The sequence below is a fragment of the Mustela lutreola genome, chromosome 10 (assembly GCF_030435805.1).
Source record: "Mustela lutreola isolate mMusLut2 chromosome 10, mMusLut2.pri, whole genome shotgun sequence".
Classification (NCBI taxonomy): domain Eukaryota; kingdom Metazoa; phylum Chordata; class Mammalia; order Carnivora; family Mustelidae; genus Mustela; species Mustela lutreola.
Window position 1 is genome coordinate 41921590 of NC_081299.1, and position 21136 is coordinate 41942725.

Below are 21136 nucleotides of genomic sequence, written 5' to 3' on the forward strand. Positions count from 1 at the left end.
TACAAATACGAATCTCAGTTTCCCACGTCAAAAGCGTTCACCATTCGACTGGGGGGCGGGGGAGAGAGAAGGCGGGCGAGCAAGAAACGAAATTCACAGACATCTCTGCCTTCTCTCCTCTCGACAAGGGTGAACCCGGAAAAAAACCTTTATTATGTATTATATGAGTGTGTGTATTTGCCTGTTATATATGGACATCTGTGTCTAACGGAGGGGGGGAATGAAAGAAAAGGCATACATGACAGAGAATCGTACTGGACCCAAGAGAATGCTCACATCAATCCCGTTAACTCAAAATCCGCCTCCCGGGTCTACAGGTTTCGGCCCGGAACCCAGAACCTCAGCCTCTCTGTGAAGTTCGGCCCTCGAAGCGCCCCAATGCCCTCCTCAGGCCGCCAGGCCGCCGCCCCTACCTCCCTTATCTCAGCCTTCCCCTGGGACACCCGAAGTCCATTCCGGCAAAGAAAGAAGTGTCATGCCCCAAGGGGGTGGCTGAGACACGCTCGGGCCGGGTCCCCGACACCTGCGAGGCTCCGCACCTGAGGAGGGCGAACAGGGGGCCGCCTGGCCTTTCCAAAGCACACCCCCTCGGCGCCCGGCGCTACGGCGCGGCCGGAACCTCCGTACCTGCGAGGCCCGCGAGCTACAGGCGCGCGCGGCGCCTCCTCATCTCAGTGGCTCCCGCTCCCCCCGCCGCCTCCTGCTGCCGCCGCCGCCGCCGTCACTGCCGCCGCCGCTGGAGGCCGGGACACGACGAGCTCAGGACTCCACCGCCATGTCCGCCGCGCCGCGAACTGCATTGTGGGGGGGAAGGGATGGGGTGGGGGAGGAGGAGGGAGAGGGAGAGAAAAAGGAGGACCCGCTGAGGGGAGGGGGCCGAGGGGGAACCAGGGAAGGGGGGAGGGGAGGGACGGACAGAGTGTTGAATGGAGTCCTGACCTTCGAGAGTTGGGCTGGGGAAAGACGCGGAGGAGACCCGGGAGAGGAAACGCAGAGGCGAGAGTTCAGGGGTACCCCCTCCCTTCGTTCTGGGGGCCCCAGGGTGCCGGTTAAACCGAGGCGAGGGAAAGGGGTAGCGGTAAACACCAATGGGGGGAGGGGCTGCGTTTGGAGGCTTGTGGCGGCGGCGAGAAACAAGAGGGAGGAGCCGAGGTGGGAGGGCAGCACACTCACACGCAGGCGGAGGAAAGGGGCGCGCGCGCGCGAGGACACTCGTTAGTCCGCGAGGAGGGGGCGGGTCCTCTAGCGCTGGGGGAGGGTCGAAGTCCGGGCAGGCTCGCGAGGAGGGGCGGGGCCCCCGGGTGGGAGTCGCGAGCTCCCGCTACCCGACGGGGCCCCACTGGGGAGAACGGGGACGCCGGCGTGCCTGAGCAGGTCGGGGTTACGGGCACTGCCCCGCCGCTCAGTTCTGGCTCCTGGGCCTCCCGCCCTACCGAGGCCTCCAAGCGAAAAGAAGGGCCAGAAAACCGCTTCTACGCCTCGCTCCAGAAACTGTCCTTCCCCCTGCTCCGCCGCCACCACCAAGGAAGCCTGATGTTGGACATGCACTTTGTAGCCTGGCACACGAACCGTTCTTAGCCCTAGCCTCCGTGGACCCTCGGCGCCTAGCGCGGGCTTCTGAACATCAAGGGGGAGCTGGACGAAGAAAGCCGGGGTCGACACCAGCCTAGTCACCTTTGCCACCAACCCACCAAAGCTGGAATTCTTTTCGAAATGCAGCCTATTTAGGAGTTAAGGAACTCAGCAGAAAAGTCTCAAAAACATCTCCCTACCCCGCGAAGATTTCAAAAATAATTTCTTTAGTTTCACTCGGGTTTGCAATTAACTACCATCTTTGGGCCCATTCTTACTTTGCTTTTAATAGGTTCCTCTGCATAATTATTTAAAGTCACAATCCGAAAGGATCTATGGCTTAATTTTTGTTTTGTTTTGTTTTGTTTTGTTTTGTTTTTTAAAGACCCCAGCCTTGGACATTGTTCAACCAACCCTTGACCTCAAAGCTGGACAAGTCACATAACTACAGCCCTTGCATTTGACACACACTAGGCAGGAAAAAGGTAGAACATGTGTGGACGTGATGGTGAAGGAGGTTGTTAAATCTTAAGTATTTACAAAATACTGCCTAATGCATATAATATGTCTCAAAGGATAGAATATATGAGAGGTTACAAGGAGAAGAATATTCCTGCCTGTGTAGCCCCATCTACTTCCCACTGCACCTCAGAACTGGGTATTTCTCTGTTTATGTCCATTTGAATTTGAAGCTTTGAGAAGAGACCAAGCATTGCCCACCAAGTGCTAGCTAGGCCTTGAGCTGGGGACTTCACATATTTTACCCCATTTAACCCTCATAACAATCCCATGTGGTTAGTACTATTGTTCCCATTTACAAAGAGAGAACGAGAGCTCTCAGAATAAGTGCATCTTACCCCTACTTGTCTGATGCCACAAGGCCCAGGTATAGTGCAGAGAGTAGGAGATTTCAAGTCAAAAGAGCCCTGCTTGACTTCAGAACTTAGCCGGATGACTGGGCAAATGTATCCTCTGAGTTTCCTCATTTGTAAGTTGTTTTTTGTTTTTTGTTTTTTTTTTTTTTTAAGATTTTATTTATTCATTTGACAGACAGAGATCACAAGTAGGCAGAAAGGCAGACAGAGAGAGAGGAGGAAGCAGGCTCCTCGCAGAGCAGAGAGCCAGATGCGGGGCTCGATCCCAGGATTCCAAGATCATGACCTGAGCTGAAGGCAGAGGCTTTAACCCACTGAGCCACCCAGGTGCCCCCCTCATTTGTAAGTTTTTAAAGGCAAAAAAATCTACTTCACAGAGATGGTGTAAGGAAAACAGCAGGACACAAAAGTTAAAGCCTATAGAGACACTGAGATGATACCAACATAGTCCTTCCGACATGAGTGATATCAGTGTCCTTGGAACAAGTTCAATAAAATTTCCTGATTATTTAATAAGAGCAAAGCACTGAGTTCAGTACCAGATTCCTGTCTCCAAAAAGTTCACTATTAAGCAAGGAAGGTTGTTCTATTTTTTTTTTTTAAGATTTTATTTATTTATTTGACAGAGATCACAAGTAGACAGAGAGGCAGGCAGAGAGAGGGAAACAGGCTCCCTGCCGAGCAGAGAGCCCTATGCGGGCCTCTATTCCCAGGACCCTGAGATCATGACCTGAGCCGAAGGCAGCAGTTTAACCCACTGAGCTACCCAGGCGCCCAGAAGGTTGTTCTATTAAGCTACAATAAAAGCAAAAGGGCATATGAACAAAGGCCCAGGCTCATACAGAGGAAAGCATGATAAATGCCACTTGGGTGTGGCTCTAATGGAAGAGGTAGTAGCTGGACCATGGAGGCTCAACTGCTATATGCCAGACACATGCCTGATTCAGAAAACATCATTTTGTCTGAAGTGAGCAGAAGATAATGAGTCTGAAAATAAAGGCTGGGTTCAGGGCACCCGGGTAGCTTAGTCAGTTAAGCATCTGACTCTTGATTTTGGCTCAAGTCATGATCCTAGATTCATGATCTCCAAATGGCAAGATCCAGCCCTGCCTCCGCTCTCAGATTCTCTCTCTCTGCCCTAGCTCTCCCCCTCAAGAAAGCTGTGCTTTCTCCCTCTGTCTCTACTAAATAAATCGTTTAAAAAAAAACAAAAAACCTGTGGCCAGACTGAGAATCCCAGTGCCTCTCTGTTCTTAACCCTTCCAAATGACTCTGCCACCTTCCCTATTCCTCAAGACCTGGCTCAACTCCTGTCTCCTTTATTAAATGTAATCCACTGAATGTAATCCATCCTTCCTATGGATCCCTACATGTTACTTTTATAAGTCTGACCCCAACAGAATGCAAGCTTGAGTACAAATACTTAACATTTGTATTCCTTATAATACTCACATACTCTGAGTTAAAATTAAACTATAATCTTGTGTATCATCACAAAGTACAGGTAGAACAAATATTATTTGTATTTAAAAAACGAGGAAACTTAGGACATAGGAGGTTGAAGTACCAAGATTATACAGTAAGTCATAGGCAGTACTAGAATACTAGCCCTGTGTTCTTTCTATTGAATCCCAAACAGTTTACTGAGAAATAAGACAGTAAACGACTGCTCCGAAAAAAAACACTGAGGATTTATACCTGATACTTGCAAGGAAGATATCATAATTGTGGTTAAGTCTCTAAATTTAGTCCTCCAGTCCAGAACTTCTAGGAGAACAATTTTATCTAAACTCAGGTGAAAATTGCTTACAGTTAAAGTCTTATTTCATCACATATAACGAGAAATATAATTGCCCAGTGGATCAATATTCATATTCTATTTTCCTCCTACGCGATAGAAAAACTTAGTCCAAAAATAATCATATTGGATAGACAGGTGATCTGGTGAGTTAATCAAATCACAAGAAAGTGTCCTCAAAGATAAGCCTGCCCAAACCAAGTCAATTTGCCAGTAGATCATAAGGGGCATAAATCATAGAGGGCTATGTATGCCATAGAAACAAAATAAAACAAAACAAAAAAACAGGCTTTCTCCTGTAGTTAATGGATAGTCACTGAACTTTTATAAGCAAGAAAGAGATGTGGTCTGATCTGCTAAAGGTTTTCTCTGAGCTCCCCTCCTTTTTTTCCTAGATACTTGATTTCTTCAAGGAGAGAGACTTCAGTGGTTGTTAACCTTTTATAGACCTTGTCTGATGATGAGCTCCATCCAAAACAACCATATCACCCTATGTGATCACCTTAATATGTGGTCCTATTCCTTTTTCATGTTTGTATTCCCAGTACCCAGCACAATCCTGACACACAGAAAGTACCTAGAAATTACTTACTGACATACTAAGTTATCTGTAAAGCAGAAGATATGTTCAAAGCTTAAAACTTTTGTGATTCTTATTTATAACATGTAATACCAAAGATCCTAACGTAGTATGTTTTCACCTCAAAAATAGTGTAAAGGATCTTTTTTTTTGTCTTTTTGCATTCTTAAAATTAAATAAGCTAAAATATGTTTAAATGTCTATTATAGGGGTGCTTGACTGGCTCAGTTGGTAGAATATGCAACTCTTGATCTTGGGTTGTGAGTTCAAACCCCATGTTGGGCATATAGCATACTTTAAAAAAATAATAATATATATATATTATATGGTAACATTCACCAAAAATTAATTCCTTTTCTTCTGAAAATCAAAGTTTGTTCTCATCTGCCCGTTTGGATTTCATGGGCCCTTATAGTTACTAGCGCATGTATATACTTGCAACCCATTGATTCTATTTAATTTGTTTCGAGAATTCTATGTGTGGAATTTTAAACTACAACCACACCCTTTAGCTTACTTCCTTGAAGTGTTAGAAACTGTTGTGTTTTTTTTTTTTTAAGATGGTTGTTTTTTTACTTTTTTTCTTTTAATTTGAGTTAGGTCTGACAATTAGAAAGGACAGACCTCACAATACAAAAGTTGGCTATATCAAGAACATAGATACATGGCAGGAAATGATGCTATATAGGTAACCTAGGACCATATCTTAAGGGCTATGTGTGCCATTTTATTTATTTATTCATTTGTCAAAGAGAGAGAAAAAGAGAGAGTGCACTAGCACAAGCAGGGGGAGCAGCAGAGAGAGGGAGAAGCCAGCTCCCCACTGAGCAAGAAGCCTAAGTGGGATTTGATCCCAGGACCCCAAGATCATGACCAGAGTTGAAGGCAGACTCTTTACCAACTGAGCCACCCAGGTGTCCCTGTATATGCCATTTTTTTTTAAGATTTTATTTATTTATTTGACAGACAGCGATCACAAGCAGGCAGAGAGGCAGGCAGAAAGAGAGAGGAAGGGAAGCAGGCTCCCTGCTGAGCAGAGAGCCTGATGCGGGGCTCAATCCCAGGACCCCAAGACCATGACCTGAGCCGAAGGCAGAGGCTTAACCCACTGAGCCACCCAGGCACCCCTGTATATGCCATTTTTAAAAGCAGGCCCTTATCCTGAAGTTAATGGGCAGTCATGGAATATTTACAAGCAAGGCAAAGAAATGATCAGACCTGCCTTCTATAGCAAAGCTTACAGGTATTCATCCAACTTCTGTTTAAATATTTGTAGTTATAGAGAGCTCATTCTTTCTCAAATCTGGGTATTCTAGATGTTAGAAGTTCTTCCTTCACTGAGTTAAAATCTTCTATAATAACTTTTTATTTTTGTTATAATTCTTATCTTAAGAGTAACATCAGGCCTTTTTTTCTTCCTATATAAAAACAAGGATGTGAACTAGATGACCAGAATCTATAATTCTGACTTGAACTCTTTTTAAGTTGGCTATTTTACCTCCCTCTAAAATCATCTCTTCTTTTTTGTCTAAAATAAAAATGAGATCCAACTCCCTATGACCAACTCTAGTGCATTAGGATAATCTGATTCATCTTTGGATCCTATGAAATACCACGCAGTCTGTCCAGAAATAAGCCCTCACCTATATGGTCAAATGATATTTGACAAAGGTGCTAAGACCATTCATCAGTGGGGAAGAGGCAGGGTTTTCAACAAATGGTTCTGGGAAAACTGGATATCCACATACAAAAGATGAAAATGGACCTTTACCTAACACCATAAGCAAAAATTAATGAAAAATGAATCTGTGACCAGGGATCCTGGGTTGCTCAGTCGATTAAGCATCTGTCTTCAGCTCAGGTCATGATCCCAGGGTCCTGGGATTGAGTCCTACATAGGGCTCCCTGCTCAGTGGGGAGCCTGCTTCTCCCTCTCCTCTGCCTGCTGATGTCCCTGCTTGCACTCTTCTCTCTCTGTCAAAAAAAAAAAAAAATTTTTTTTTCTTAAAAAAAAAAAAAGAATCTGTGACCTAAGTGTAAGACCTAAAACGGCAAACTCTTAGATGAAAATATAGGGCAAAAACACTGGATTTAGGGGTGCCTGGGTGGCTCAGTTGGTTAAGCATCTGCTTTTGGCTCAGGTCATGATTCCAGGGTCTTGGGATCGAGCCCCACATTGGGCTCCATGCTCAGCGGAGAGCCTGCTTCTCTCTCTCCCTCTGCCTGCTGCTCTCCTTACTTGTGCTCTCTATCTCTCTGTCAAATAGATAAATAAAGTCTTTATAAAAAAAAAAAAAACACTGGATTTGGAAATAATTTTTGAATATGACACCAAAAGCACAGGCAACAAAAGAAAATATAGAACAATTGGACTTCATAAAAATTACATTTTTGTGCATCAAAGGACAGTATTAAGAGAGTAAAAAGGCAACCCAAAGAGTCAGAAAATGTTTGCAAATCCTATCTCTGATAAGGAATTAATATCCAGAATATGTAGAGATCTAAAACTCAAAAACAAGAAAACAACTCATTCAAAAATGGGCAAAGGACTTGAATACACATTTTTCCAAAGAAAATCTACAAATGGCCAATAAGCACATGAAAAGATGCTTAACATCACCATCATTAGGGAAATTCAAATCAGAACTACAATGAGATGACACCTCACATCTGTTAGGACAACTACTATCAAAAAGAAAAACAAAACATAGAAAACACTAAGTGTCAGCAAGGATGTGGAGAAATCGGAAGCCCTGTGTATTATTGATGGGAAAGTAAAATGGTGCAGCCACAGCAGAAAACATAGCATATGTATACACACACACACACACACACACACACACACACACATATAGTTTGGTGGTTCCTCAAAAATTTAAACATAAAATTGCCATATGATCCAAGGAATGCCTGGGTGGCTCAGTCAATTTAGTGTCTGCCTTTGGCTCAGGTCATGATCCCAGAGTCCTGGGATCCCATCTCTCGTCGGCTCCTTGCTCAGTGGGAAACATGCTTCTCCCTCTGCCTGCTGCTCTCCCTGCTTGTGCACTCTCTCTGACAAATAAATAAATAAAATCTTTCAAAAAATGAAAACAAAATAAAATAAGAATTACCATATGATCCAGCCATTCCATTTCAAGGCAAATACTCAAAAGAATTCAAAGCAGTTTCTCAAAGAGAGATTTTTTTTTAAGATTTTATTTATTTATTTGAGCAAGAGAGGAGAGCACAAGCAGGGGGAACAGCAGGCAGAGGGAGAAGCAGGCTCCCTGCTGAGCAAGGAGCCCGATGTGGGACTTGATCCTAGGACCCTGGGATCATGACCTGAGCCAAAAGCAGACGCTTAACTGACTGAGCCACCTAGGCAAACCTCAAAGAGATTTGTACACCCATATTCATAGCGGCATATTCACAATAACTAAACGATGAAAGCAATCCAATTGTCCACTGGCAAATGAATGGATAAGCAGAATGTGGTATATACATACAGTGGAATATTGTTTGGCCTTAAAAAGGAAGGAAATTCTACACAGGCTACAACAATGGATAAACCTTGAAGACATTGTGCCAAATGACATTGTGCCAAATGAAATAAGCCAGTCACAAAAAAAAACAAATACTGTGGGATTCCACTTCTACAAGGCACCTAAGTCAAAATCATAAACAGAAAGTAGAATGGTGATTGCCAGAGGCTAGGGAGAGGGGAGAATGAAGTTAATAAGTATGAATTTCAATCTTACAAGCTGCACAGAGTTCTGGAGATAGATGATGGTGATAGCTGCAGGACCACATGCATGTACTTACTACTACTGAACCGCACACTTGAAAATAATAAAGATAGTAAATTTTACATTACATTTATTTTACCGCAGTTTTTCTTTTTTTAAGATTTTGTTTATTTATTTATTTATTTATTTATTTGACAGACAAAGATCACAAGCAGGCAGAGAGGCAGGCAGAGAGAGGGGGATACAGGTTCCCTGCTAAGCAGAGAGTCCGATGCGGTGCTCAATCCCAGGACCCGGGATCATGACCTGAGCTGAAGGCACAGGCTTTAAACCACTGAGCTACGCAGGTCCCTCTACCACAATTTTTTTAACCTGTAAAAGAAGATGTCATGCACTGTGATGAGTTCTGGAGCTGCAAAGCTCTCTTCCCTCTAGGAACTCTTGGAAATGTGAACAGATAATAATACAATATGATAATTGTTGTAATAAGGATATGTATAAAGTACTATGAGGCCACAAACAAGGGATAATTAGTTTTGCCTGGGAGAGAATAATCATTTGTTAGGGAAAGAATGACCGATAAACGTTTGTATAATAAATATACTTGAAACACCTTTGAAGAGTGAAGGAGACTTAGCCAGTTAGAAAGAACAGCATTCAAGATTAGAGGAGGAAGAGGGCAGAACATATTTCAGAAAGCTGTGCACAGCTGACATCCTGGAGGGCAGGTTATAGGAGATGACACTGGCAAGTTAGGCGGGGCCTACAATACCGTGTTAACCACTTAGGCTTAACCTGAAAGGTAGCACCTTAAAAGGTTTTAACTGGGCAAATGATGTAGTATATCATATTTGGATATTTAAAAAAGATTAATCAGCAGTGTGTAGAAAAGAATAGAGGAGCCAAAACTGAAGGCAGGAAAACAGTAAGGCGTTGTTGTAGAAAATCAGGTCAGAAATTATGAAAGCTTGAAATAAGCAGGAGTAGGCATGCAAAAAAGGAACAGAAAAAAGTGACATTTAAGTCAGTAAGACTTAAATGACTTATCAAATGTGTTGTACATGGTGGAAATGAAGGATTTCATGTGAAAGAGGACATTCTTGTCCAGGAAAGTTTCACTAGTGTCAGCTCTCAATAATAAGTAGTGGCTACTGTTGCACAGTTTGGGAAAAGAGCCTAACCTCAATCTAGATAGGATAAGAAAGAATGGTGATTCAGTTATATCTGCCATGGAGGCAGAATGGGAGAACATCAGCACATGGACCAATATTCAGCATTCCTACTTTCCAGTAGAGGAAGCATAAAAATCTACTGTGTGTTTTAAAGAATACATATGGTGGGGGCGCCTGGGTGGCTCAGTGGGTTAAGCCGCTACCTTCGGCTCAGGTCATGATCTCAGGGTCCTGGGATCGAGTCCCGCATCAGGCTATCTGCTCAGCAGGGAGCCTGCTTCCTCCTCTCTCTCTCTCTCTGCCTGCCTCTCTGCCTACTTGTGATCTCCCTCTGTCAAATAAATAAATAAAATCTTTAAATTAAAAAAAAAATACATATGGTGGGACACCTGGCAGGCTCAGTTAGTGGACCATGCAATTCTTGATCTAGGGGTGTATGGGTCATGAGTTCAAGACCCACGCTGAGCATAGAGCTTACTTAAAAAAAAAAAAAAAAGAAGAACAGAAAAGAAAAAGGAATACATATGGCATATTTTTTTTAAATTAAAGAACAGGCAAAATGAATATTGATGGAAGTCAGAATTGTATAGATATGGACTAAGGGTGGTATGGGGAGGTTTCTAGAGTGCTAGAAATGTTCTAGATCTTAGTCATGTTCTAGATCTTGATCATGTGGGTACCTATATAAACCACCACTGAGTTGTACACTTAAGTTTGGTGCTCCTTATTGTATGAATGGTATACATCAATAAAATGTGGAAAAAATTAATATGTGTTTAAGGAATGGAAGTAGTTTGATGTAATATCTGGTTAGGAAGAAAGAAAAAGGTTAGCAGATGACTGGAAGATAAAGTTGGAAGGTAGAATGGCAGTAGATTGTGAGGGTTCTTTTTTTTTTTTTTTAAGATTTTATTTATTTGACAGACAGAGATCACAAGTAGGCAGAGAAGCAGGCAGAGAGAGGAGGAAGCAGGATCTCCACTGATCAGAAAGCCCCATGCGGGGCTTGATCCCAGGACCCTGAGATCATGACCCGAGCCGAAGGCAGAGGCTTTAACCCACTGAGCCACCCAGGCACCCCAGATTATGAGGGGTCTTGAGAGCCATATTAAAGAGCTTGGACTTGATCCTGCAGGCATTGGGGGGTATCTCAAGTAAGATAAGAGGTAGGAGAGGTATATGCTTAAATCTCTATTTTGGTTGTGCAGAATCTGCTTTGGAGAGAGAAAGATGTTTCTCTGACCTGGATAGGATCTCAGACCTCATATCTTCTTGGCTAAAGGGATATCAATTTTATATCCATCTTTGGAAATCATGAAATGGAGGAGAATTCAAAAGTTACCTGTGAAAGCACAGAGTGACTTTAATTCAAACTTCAAATATTTTTGTTCCAGACTTGGGCTCAGGTCATGATCCCAGGGTCCTGGGACTGAGGTCCCTTATCTGGCTCCCTGTCCAGTGGGGAGCCTGCTTTTCCCTCTCTCTCTGCCCCTCCCGCCTGTTTGTGCTGGTGCTCCTGCAAACACATGCTCTCTCTCAAGTAAATAAATAAAATCTTAAAAAAAAAAAAAAAAAAGGAGAGTACCAGGGGCTAGGTCAGATATGGAGAGGCATTACCAAAAGTAGTCTCTGCATATATTTTGGCAGGAATAGGACAGAACCTAAATGAAAACCAAGTTGAAAATACACATCTAGATTTTGTTGTTGTTGTTGAGAGAGTGAGAGAGCAAGTGAGCATGAGCAAGGGGAGGGGTAGAGGGAGAGAGAGAGAAGCAGAGCAGACTCCCCTCTGAGCATGGAGCCTGGATGTCCTTTTAAAGGGGCCTACTATATACTGTGAGCTGAGTATAGCTGCTTAGAATGTTGGACTAAATAGTAATAATAATAATAGTAAAAAAAATAGTAATAATCTTAGTAATCTTAACTAATAATAATAGTAGTAATAGTAATCTTAACTATTTTGGCCCCTTTGCACTTGACCTTAAATCATAAGCATTTCTTCATGACCACTTGTGTTTTCAAAGGTAAAACTTTTATTTTTAGTAAAATAATAATTAAAAATACTACTTTAAAAAAATAAAAGCTGTAGGGGGCTGCTGGCTGAGGCTCAGAGACTATTTGGCAGTGAGTCCCGGTCCAGCCCGAGCTCAAAGTCCCAGACTCCGAGAGACGCCAGAAGAAACTGAAAGGCTTGGGGTTCCCGGGCAGATGCCGCTGGCTGCTGGCTGCCTCAGCACCGCAGACTCCCCCTGCCCCCGCCGCCCGGGGACATGGCCTTTTTTTTTTTTTTTTTAAAGATGTTACTTATTTATTTATTTGACAGAGAGAGAGACAGAGATCACAAGCAGACAGAGGCAGAGAGAGAAGCAGGCTCCCCGCTGAGCAAGGAGCCCGATGAGGGGCTCGATCTCAGGACCCTGAGATCATGACCTGAGCTGCAGGCAGCGGCTTAACCCACTGAGCCACCCAGGCGCCGGGGACACGGCCTTAATAGGCCTCCAGGCCCTGCCACAGCCGCAGGGAGCCCGAGAGAGCCTGACTTGAGAGAGCCTGACTTGTTGCTGCCTGCGCTGCTGCGCTCCGCCATGGTTTACCAATGAAAATGCAGGAAATCTCTTTGGCTAACATGGATACTAACCAGCTAGAGGCCAATTGCTTCTACACCTAACACAGGATTCTTGTTTGGGCTTCTGCGCCCAGGTGCACGGGGCAGTCGACTGTGGCTACTTCTACCTGCAGTTCACAGAAACTGGTAGTGTGAAGGATTTTGGCATTCAGCCAGTGAAAGATGGAGGGGCTGGTGGCTCCTATTTTGCTCCCTTCCTGGAGCATCTGGGAATGGGTCTGATGAGCAGTTATAATGCTCACTTCCAGAATTCCAGCAGCTGCAACATAAGAGTGTCAGAAGGTGACCAGGACAATAATATACACTGGCTTTGTGGTCTGGAGAAGTTAGGTATCTAGGTAGAAGAAAAAAAAATCAAACAAAACTCCCAATTCCTGGGGAACCTGGGTGGCTCAGTGGGTTAAGCATTTTGCCTTCGACTCAGGTCATGAGCTCAGGGTCCTAGAATCGAGCCCTGCATCGGGCTCTCTGCTTGGCAGGGAGCCTGTTTTCCCCCTCTCTTTGCCTGCTGCTCTACTTGTAATCTCTCTCTCTGTCAAATAAATAAATAAAATCTTAAAAAAAAAAAGTCCCAATTCCCACTGAAGATCCTAGCCTTTTTTTTTTTAAAAGATTTTATTTATTTATTTGAGAGAGAGATAGAGTGCAAGAAAACATGAGCAGGGGGAGAGGCACAGAGAGAGAAGGAGAAGCAGACTCCCCACTAAACAGGGAGCCTGATGTTCGGCTCCATCCCCTGGACTCCAGGATCATGACTGTGCCGAAGGCACTTAACCAACTGAGCCACCCAGGTGCCCGGATCCTGGCCTTTAAAAACCCAAAGTGGAAAATTTAGGAATTAGGATCCTGTTATGTTACCTGAAATCAGTTTTGAAACCTTGGGCAGGAGGAGCCATGCATCCTGTGTACTGTACCATGCTGGTTGATCTCTACACCAGGAAGTACTCAAGGTCCTATCCTGCAACCCTCCCCCCACACTCCCCACCATCCCCCACCCCACCACGCATCCACCCACCCCACCCACCCCCATCACTGTCCCCAGTGCACAGGCAAGCAGCTGTGTGCCCAGGAATCCTTTGGTTCTTCAGCCTTTCTGGCTGCCTGATATCAAGGGCTTTCTGGATAACTGACAGTTTGAACATAGCTAGCTGATGGTCAGGCCTTAATCACTGGTCCTCAGTGGGACTGCTCCTCTGATGTCTGAGCCTCTGAATGAGACTTCTCCAAGACAAATGAAAGTCAGGTATAAGATATGGATATTAATAGTCACAATTCGTGAAAACCAAGAAAAAAAATTACAACTGAATCTGGTAAGGGAAGCTCTGTGATCTTGGCCCCAACAAGAAGAAAAGATCAAAGCTACCAGTTTCCCAAAGGTCCAGCAGTTACAGCTCATGGACTTGGAGACAAGGCCTAACTTTTACTAAATAAAACCCTTTGTCTTGCCCTCCACCCCGTGGCATAGGCTTCATAAATGGATAACTTGGTTATCTAGGCAGGCTGAGGATTTATTTATGATCCCTTGAGAGGAGACAGGGGCCTCTGCAATTATGCACAAACCTCTTAAACTTCAAGACTCACATCTGGATATATTATGCTGGAACAGCAGTTTGGTGGGGCAATCATTTTCCTACTCTGAGTTACTATTTACCTTGCCAGTCCACATGTCTGACTTGGTCCTTATGCCAGGTCAATACCTGCCTCCCATGCCAGGGGCAGGCCCGAATTATAGAAGAGCACAATGGCTGTGCAGGAGACTGTGATTTTGAAAGCTGAACCCGGAGGGGACCTGTCTCCGCCGCCCTCAATGTTAATGGGTTAATACTAGGAGCCAAGGAGCAAGACTGGGCCATCTGTCATTTGACTACATTTGACTACTATTGAATGCCACCGTTCCTTGGGTTGGGCCAGTCAAAGCTCTGTGATGGTGAACATCTAGAATGTCACGACCTCCGGCCCCTCATGAGGGGGGCAACCCCTTCCAGTCAGTCCCTTTTGGATATTCTTTTTTTTTTTTTTTTTTTTTTTACAGAGAGGGATACAGCAAGAGAGGGAACACAGCAGAGGAGTGGGAGAGGGAGAAGCAGGCTTCCCACTGAGCAGGGAGCCCGATGTGGGGCTCAATCCCAGGACCCAAGGATCATGACCCGAGCCGAAGGCAGACACTTAACGACTGAGCCACCCAGGCGCCCCCCTTTTGGATATTCTTAACAAGATCTGTCCTTTAGGGGTTTTTTTTTGTTTTGAAAACTTTTTATTTACTTATTTATTTGTGAGAGAGTGAGCACACACAAGCAGGAGGAGAGGCAGGAAGAGGGAAAGGGAGAAGCAGACCGCCCACTGAGCAGGCAGCCTGGTACGGGACTCTATCCCAGGACCCTGGGATCATGACTTGAGCTGAAGTCAAATGCTTAATGGACTAAGCCACCCAGGCTCCACAAATTTTTCTTTTTTTTTTTTCTTTCTTTCTTTTTTTTTTTCCTTGTTCTTTTAGGAGATCAGAGAAGAATCTTTCTGGTGGGTTCCTCTGTTGGGATTAAGATGGGGGAGAGAACATAATTTTTTGTGTATGAAAAGCAATGTCACGCCTAAGCATTTTCCTATAGGACTGCCTTACTAGAAGCCTTCCTACTGTGTCTTGTGTCTTACTTTGTAAGGAGTTACCTCTTCCCACCTTCATCTGGATACTGCCTCTTAGGACCTAAGCAGAAGACCAGTAAAGGCTAACTGACACACGCCGGGATGGAGTGGGTCCTGATCTATTCTCTCTAACCCTTGCTCTTCATATATCCTTCCTTATCCCAGAAGGAACTGTTTGGACTGTATGGACTGATTTGTTAAGGGAACCATAGGAGTAGGATCTCAAGACTGTTTTTGCATTTTCCCTCTAAAGCTGTCTGATCAGCATTGGGGTATAGTTACAGGTTGGTATTCAATACAAGAATTATGATAACTTTTTAGAAAGCTAGACCTTGATAAGAGCTAAAATAATTTTGGGTTATCTGCCCTTGGCTTCATAGACATCTCCTTCTAAAGGGATACAGAGGGAAAGGAGGGTTTAAGTGAAACCCTGGCCTACTTACAAATAATGTCTAGGAAACAGGTTAAAGGTAAGGTCATGGTTCACTCTTGCTTCAGAGAGGGAGCTCTGATTGTGACATTGCTGTTTCCTTTTTGATCTTTCTCTTGGTGAGAGGTAGAAGAAATGGAAAGTAATTTGGGATAATCATTGGTTCATATTACTTCCCCTTACACACGCCCCAGTACTAATACAATTTTTTTAAATGACTTTGAAAATTAAAGAAATAAAATAAAAAAAATAAAAAGTTTTATGCCATTCCCTTTAACAATTGTTTTTATAAAATTACTTTTGTAAAAATTACTTTCGACTAAAAGATTTTTATGTTTGCAAACATTTAGTTCCCTGATTTCTTAAACTTCTAAAACTAAACTTTTATTTTCTTCCAATGATGATATTACATGCCCTTTGCAGAATCTAGAAAATGTAAAAAAGCATAAGATGAAAATAATAGGAGACACCTGGGTGGCTCAGTCAGTTAAGCACCTGCCTCCAGCTCAGGTCATGATCCTAGGGTCCTGGGATGGAGAGTCCCACATTGGGCTCCCTGCTCAGCAGGAAGCCTTCTTCTCTCTCTCCCTCTGCCCCTGCTTGTGCGTTTTCTCCCTCTCTCTCTCTCTCTCTCTCTCTGACAAATAAATAAATAAAATCTTAAAAAAAGAAAAAGAAGAAAATAATAATAATAGACCATCACCACACTATCTTATGATCTCCTAGTCTAAGCAGCTTTTTGGCATATTTCCTTCCAGTCCTTTTTAAAATACGCATTTTAACATAGTTAAGATCACACTTTGTTCGAACTTTTTTATCTGATTTTTTTTTTTTTTAGAGATTTTATTTATTTATTTGACAGACAGAGATCACAAGTAGGCAGAGAGGCAGGCAGAGAGAGAGGAGGAAGCAGGCTCCCTGCTAGGCAGAGAGCCTGATGCGGGGCTCAATCCCAGGACCCTGGGATCATGACCTGAGCCAAAAGCAGAGGCTTTAACCCACTGAGCCACCCAGGCGCCCCTTTACCTGATGTTTTATCTTTTTTTCCACTCACTAAGAATTTTGTAAATACAACTTCAGCAGTTCCAAAATGTTACATAAGAGAAGGTACAGTCCCTTATTATTAGGCATTTAAGTGACTTCTAATTTTTTACTATTACAAATGATAACTTTTACATAAATGTATAAAGTATTATGAAGTTATTTCCTAGGAGAAAATTCTCAAATGTGGGATATCTATATTGAGTAGTGTCAAAATTTTAAAGTTTTTAAATTAAAAAATTTTTAAATTAATATATACTGCCAGACTGATTTTTAAAGGGTTTGTCCTAGGGCGCCTGGGTGGCTCAGTGGTTAAGCCGCTGCCTTCGGCTCAGGTCATGATCTCAGGGTCCTGGGATCGAGTCCCGCATCGGGCTCTCTGCTCAGCAGGGAGCCTGCTTCCTCCTCTCTCTCTCTCTGCCTGCCTCTCTGCCTACTTGTGATTTCTCTCTGTCAAATAAATAAATAAATAAATCTTTAAAAAAAAAAAAAAAAAGGGTTTGTCCTAAATTCCACTTGCACTGTTATGTGGGAGAGAAAACAAACTAAGTATTTCCAAGCTCTAAAAAGGGCAGGCTTCTCAGAATCTCTGAGCAAAGGCTGTAGTAACTACAAATGTAGCCCCAGTCAAAAACTAAACACTGTGGGGTGCCTGGGTGGCTCAGTTGTTAAGCGTGCCTTTGGCTCAGGTCTTGATTCCAAGGTCCTGGGTTTGACTGGGATCTATCCCTGCGTTGGGCTCTTTGCTCAGCAGGAAGCCTGCTTTTCCCTCTCTCACCCCCCCTACTTCTGTTCTCTCTCTCTCTCTGTCAAATAAATACATAAATAAAATCTTTTTTAAAAAAATTAAATACTGGCTTGGTAGCATAAGAGTCCCAGATTTGGGGAGAACTGGGGACTTACACACTTTGTTACTCACTTTGATGTTTCCCAAGAACCTAAGAAACACACCTTTTAAACCACTAAGTACCCCCACCTTGCAGGTTGACAATGTTTTAGAGAGAGAGTTCCTTAAGATTAGACAACATCAACAAAACATCTGGCTGGGTCTCCAAAATTCCTGGGAGGCTATGACCCAAGATCACTTACAACTTTGGGGAGAGTGAGGCTCTCTAGGGGATCCCTGGAGGGATCACCGGTTCTAGCAGACGGTAAATGCAGCTCTGAGTTTTTCTTGTTTGGACAGCCCTTGGTCCAGTTCCACAATCCTTTCCGAGACTTAGATCTCTCCCAATTCTCCCCCAGACTTTCATAATCTTGAGAAAAACTCCAAGCTTCCCCTTTGTCTCTCTCACCCTTGCCTGCTTGCTTGCTCTAACTCAGCCCACCCCCACCCCATCCTCACTGGAATGCTCTGGTTCTCTTTAGTCTTTCTTCCCCGCCCCCCACTTGTCTCTTACTTTCCTGTGTCTCTTTGAAAGATTTTCTGTAAACTCTTTTAATGTTATTCTGTTTCTCTCTCTCTGCCCCTGTGAACCTTTGCAAACTTTCTTTCACTCTCTCTATGTCCTTCTGGATTTCTCAAACTTCCAGCCCTTTCCTCTTAGATGGGGACAAAACCGACATTCACTAGGAGCAGACTCTATTTTTTGTCCCCAGATTTCTCTCACTTAGACTTTTCTATTATTCCAAATGGCACATGTAACATCCTCAATTTTGCAGGAGTTCCTTCCAGCCTCTCTCAAATCCAAAACAGCTTTTTTGCACCCTGTTACCAAGTATATACCAAGTATTCTTAGGAATACTCCTAGCACTGTTAGCCCTCTAAACCCAAGCACAACATCCTTCTGGTATTTATCCTTATCATTAAGTCCAAGAAAGTATCACTTATATCATGCCCATATTTTCCTCTCTGTCCAAATTAGGATACATGAGAGCACACGTTTATATGCATACTTACAGTTACAACAAGATAGGACACTTCAAATCTGGGCTGTCTTCAAAAATCTGGGACATGATGTTGCTATAAATTCACCTATCCAGAATCTTAGCTTTCAAGCAGTTTCACAGGCAAGAACTCTGAACATCCCGAGAATGGCCGGGAAGTTTCTGTTCGTTATGTTATACTCGGACTAAAAAGAGATCTTTGCTTTTTGCCCACCCTGGGAACCAGAATTTTGACTGTACCTCAGGTAGGGTCTAGCCATGCAGATTGCTATCTATAGGTCATACATAGAGGGATTTTTTTTTTTTAAACTGGAGACTTTATGAAGGTCATTTAAGGGTTCACTGGGAAAGACTGAACCTATGCTCTGAGTATACAGTATATATTCAGTTATCCAGAGTATATAGAGTATACAGTTATTATATTTATAGATTTTTAAAGTATATTTTATGCTATATAATATACAGTTATTATATATACATTATATATATTATGAATATATATTATATTCAGAGTATACAGTTCACCGCCCATTGACTTACACATAAAACCGCAGGAAGATCTTCAAAGATGGCTTAATAGGTTTTGGTTTAGACTTTCAGTTCCTCCTCCATAAAAAAACAAAAACAAAAACAAAACAAAACAAAACAAAACCTAGGGAAAGCTCTTAACTAATGTGAATTCCTCAGGTCTGATTTGGGCTTTCTGCTCCTTCTCTTTTTTGCCACCATTAATCTAAATCTCCATGGTTGCATTTGCTAAGGGTTCACTTTAAGTATGGTCTTAATCATATTTCTGAGGAAGTTTGCTTCCTCCAGTAAGTCTGCAAAAGTCTCCCTTCTTATTCTTCATTGTCCTTGCAACTGGTGTTATCTCTTTGTGAATTAATTTTGCTCTGCCTAGCTCTCAATAATCCTAACTCTTTTTGTCACATGTCTTGTCTGTGTTGCAATTTTCCACCCATTTTTGTCCTCCCCTACCGTAAAGGGAGTATTTTAAACCCTTTTTTGTTTGTTTGTTTCTGGAGAAGAGCAGCTTGCTGATTGGAGGATCCACATTTAAAATGGACCCCCAGAGACACATGTGTGGCCTGAGACATCCTGTGTAATTCAATAAACATCCACCTCTCCCCCACCCCCACCTTTGCTGGCTAGAGCAAGCGGGACAGTCGGAGAGGGGAAGGAGTTATTTGTCTTGTGCTTAAGCATTTGGGACTCAGTCTTGGGCAGACTGCATATGTTGTAGGGCTTATGCATGCACTTCGCTCCCAAATATAACTTTCAGCTCTTACTTTTCATGCAGTCCCAACAAGTTTGGATGTCTAGTTTCTACGGCCAAAACAGATAAAAAACAACAACTAATGGATGGGAGAGGGGAGGGGACAGACTAAGAAGAGTGGTTAAGAGCACAAATTCTGGAGTCAGCCTGTGAGTTTGCATTTTGGCACAGCTGCTTCAATGCTGTACGATGTTGAATGATGAACTTGACATTTTTGCCTCAATTTCCTTATCTGTAAAATGGGAATAATAATGGTACCTATTTCATACAGTGGTCATAAGTATCTATAGTTAATGTACATAAAGTCACTGCAACAGTAAGGACTATATGAGTATTAAGTGGAGTTGGCACACAATGAACAGTTTTTATGAAAAGTAAAGGAAATAACTAGCGCAGACCAAAATAGATGCTCAAGTGCTCCTTACCATTTGCTAAATATGCTTTAGGCTTGCATCCTATTAAACATTTGCAACATGGTGCTTCCGTGGCCTGATAAATCCTATTGCCTTTCTTTGCTGGCAATCTGTTCATTTTGTGTCACCCAACTTAAATGCATTCTGCCCTCTGAAGCCTCTCTTCTTTTCTTTGGAGAGAATGAGTCACCCCCTCTTCTTCAATTCTGCAGCACTGACCCCATCACCTCATTTGATGGTATTGTGTTATAATTACTTATTTATGAATTTTCTTCCTCACCAGATTTTATGGTCCTCCTCCATGGTTGGAGCCACATCTTATTTTCACAGCATCTCCCACAGTACTTGGCCCACAATAAATGTTTTGATGAATGGATGAATAATAGCTAACACTTACATAGTGCTTAGTTCTAGGCTCTGTTCCAATGCTTTACAAGTATTAACTCGTTTAATCTTGACAACAATCCTAAGAAGTATTATTATCTTCTCTAACTTAACTGATAAGGTAAATGACACAAAAGAGGTTATGTAATTTGTCTAGAGTGACCTCAGCTATTAATTGTGAACATCAGGATTCAAATCTAAGCAGCTGGTGTCAGAGACCAGGCTTTTAACCAATACACTACAATGCCTCGCAGAGAACAAGGGAACAAAATCACACACAAACTTGGCTTTCCCAAAGGTCTCACTTTCTTAGGTTTTGGAATGGCTCATTCATTCATCCAACAAATATTTACATAGTATTTTCTATGTGTACACCATCATGTTAAAACACCTATCTCTAATTTTCCCTTCTCATTTTCTCTACCTGACCCCCCCACCCATGTCTACTAGCTCTACTGTTCTGTAAAGTTCTTTAATTTTCTCTTTCTCTGTTTTTTTAATGTTTATTTCTGTCCATTTCTTAAATGTGTTATGTTCTCTCTCAGCTCTGTTACACGATGCCACTCTGACTGGTTAATTCATGCTTATCCTTCAGTTCTTAGCTTGAATTACTTCCTTCTGAAAGCCTTCTATGATACTACTAGTAAGGTAGGTAGTCCTGCTCTGAGTTCCCCATGACACTTTACCCATGTCCTGATCATAACATTTGTCATA

The 21136-nt window shown here is 42.8% G+C and overlaps 1 protein-coding gene and 1 pseudogene across 13 annotated transcripts in view; one reads left to right on the plus strand and one right to left on the minus strand.

Moving 5' to 3' along the window:
• The window catches only part of TUT4 (terminal uridylyl transferase 4), a 133621-nt gene extending 132858 nt beyond the window's left edge, over positions 1–763 (minus strand). For all 13 annotated transcript variants that reach the window (XR_009345211.1, XR_009345210.1, XM_059136639.1 and 10 more), the window contains exon 1: positions 628–763. The gene's annotated coding sequence lies outside the window, so the exon portion shown is untranslated. The remainder of the gene's footprint in view (positions 1–627) is intronic.
• Positions 764–12327: 11564 nt separating this feature from the next.
• Positions 12328–12637, plus strand: LOC131810498 (ataxin-7-like protein 3B; annotated as a pseudogene).
• Positions 12638–21136: the final 8499 nt, after the last annotated feature.